The following is a 2,622-nucleotide window of genomic DNA, read 5'->3' as shown; positions in this document are numbered from 1 at the left end:
GAGATTCCCCGACTTGTGATCCTAGATACGGCAATGTCACATTTCCTCAACTTGCTAGCCTTCAAGCAGTATTACTTCAAATGCGGCAACAACATCACCACATACATGTTCTTCATGGACGACTTGATTGACTCCGCCGAGGACTTGAGGCACCTCCACGATTGCGGGATCATGAGGCACGGGCTCGGAAGCGATGCCGAGGTCGCTGACATTTTCAACCAGATTGGCAAGGAGGTGGTATTAGTCAGCAACTGCGGTTATCTCTCTGATCTGTCTAAGGATGTGCACACTTACTTCGGCAACAAGTGGAATAGTTGGATAGCAATTCTCGAGCTTAAGTATTTCAGTAATCTCTGGTCAATCATTTCCTTAATTGCTACTTTCATTTTGCTTTTGCTTACTTTGACACATACCTTGTATGGAGTCTTTGGCTACTACGGGTCAGGCTCTTCATTTTCTCGTACAATGAATATTATCTTATGAGCATTTGGTGTACAAACCATATATTCTGCTTACCGCCACACGAAAGCTGCCCAATCGCCGCATGACTACCACCTGCCCCCGATGGCCGCTAGATGGGACGGCGGTAGGTGGGCTATAGGTAGTGGTCCGTGACAACGATCGGCGGTCGGCGGTCGGCGGTGGCAAGCGGCAGTCATGCGGCGGTTGGCGGCAGTTAGCGATCCGTGAATAAGAAGAAAAAATGAATAAATAAAAAAATTATAAATCGTACCAAACGCATTTCTATTCTTTTTATATTTCAAGAATAGAAATTTTGTATCGTTACCAAACACATTATTTTACTCAGAAATTGTTCCTCGGAGTGGAAATAGAAAAAACCTATTTCTTAAAAAAATAATAAAAAAACTGTTCCCGGAGTGGAAGCGTTGCCATGCGCACCCTTAGCTTCCATATATAAATAATGCAATATTTATAGGTGAAGCATAACCCACTATCACGGAAATTATACCAACCTTTTAATCACCGGTCTTCTGCTAATAACGCATTTGATTTACAAACACATTCTGCAAGACTTGGTTAGGGGATACTCAAAGGGGTTCGATGTACTTGGTTACACTCCCAATGACCCCGTCTTCTCCTCGTCGCGGAGTTCAATGCACTTTATCTTGCATGACATGATCTTGCTCGAGAATCAAATCCTGCTCTTCATTCTCGACCTGCTGGCTCTGCCTTTAGCTCAGCCGACCCGACTGGCACGGGGACTTGGTCAAGCTAGCGCTCCGATTCTGTTCCTCTCTGAGGCCGACATACTGCCCCCTTAATTGCCTCGACAAGACAAGGCTAGAATTTGACTCGTTACCCCTTGAGGGTGAGCTCCATTGCCTCGAATTGTTCCCGCGGAGCCTCCTGTACCCAAGCCCAAAGCCGGCAACAATCCAGCAGTCGTCACAAACTGGGCTACAGTTCCTCCACTACGTGACGGAGCTTCCGAAAAAAGGGATCAAGTTCACAAAGAGTGAGGTGGAGAGTTTCCAGAACATCCAGTTCAAGGACGGGACCCTCGAGATTCCCCGGCTTGTGATCCTGGATATGGTGAGGTCATTTTTCCTCAACTTGGTAGCCTTCAAGCAGTGTCACTTCAATTGCGGCAACGACATCACCACACACCTGTTCTTCATGGACGACTTGATTGACTCCGCCGAGGATGTGAGGCACCTCCACGATTGCGAGATCATGAGGCACGGGCTCAAAAGCGATGCTGAGGTCGCTAACTTTTTCAACCAAATTTGCAAGGAGGTGGTATTAATCAGCAGCCGTGGTTATCTCTCTAATTTGTCTAAGGATGTGGACACTTACTTCGGCAACAAGTGGAATGGTTGGATAGCCATTCTCGAACTTAAGTACTTCAGTAATCCCTGGTCAATCATTTCCTTAATTGCTGCTTTCATTTTGCTTCTGCTTACTTTGACACAGACCTTGTACGGAGTCTTTGGCTACTACAAGCCAGGCTCTTCATTTCTCATAAAGTGGAGATTATCTTATGAGTGTTTGGTGTACTAATCATATATTCCGCTTGACGCCACCTACCGCAAAGACCACGCCTTGTCGTGCAGGTCGCACGGCCGCCGCACGATAGGCTGCCCGATCACCGCACGTGTCGCCAACGGCCCGCCGGCCACTAGATGGGCCAAGGTCGGTGGGCTATGGGCGCCGGTCGGTGACGACGGTTAGTGGTCAACAGTTGGTGGCAGCAGCGGCGATCGTCTTTGCGGCCGCGCCGGTTAACGATCCGTGAGGAAGAACAAAAATTGAATAAATAAATTTTGTTATAAATCGTACCAAACGCATTTCTATTTTTTTTCTATTTCCAGAATATAAATTTTGTATCATTACCAAACACATTATCTTAGTCAGAAGTTGTTCCTCGGAGTAGACTTAGAAAAAAACTATTTCTAAAAAAAAGCTATTCCCCGGAGTAGAAGCGTTGCTATGCGCACCCTTAGCTTCCATATATAAAGAATGTAATCTTTATAGATGAAACATAACCAACTCTCACGGCAATTATAGTAACATTTTAATCATGAGTCTTATACTAAAAACGCATTTGATTTACTAACTCTTTCTGCAGGACTTGGTTAGGGGATATTCCAAGGGGTTCGA

The sequence above is a fragment of the Eucalyptus grandis genome, chromosome 9 (assembly GCF_016545825.1).
Source record: "Eucalyptus grandis isolate ANBG69807.140 chromosome 9, ASM1654582v1, whole genome shotgun sequence".
NCBI lineage: Eukaryota > Viridiplantae > Streptophyta > Magnoliopsida > Myrtales > Myrtaceae > Eucalyptus > Eucalyptus grandis.
The sequence above is the reverse complement of the archived record's forward strand: the minus strand, read 5'-3'. Positions refer to the sequence as shown.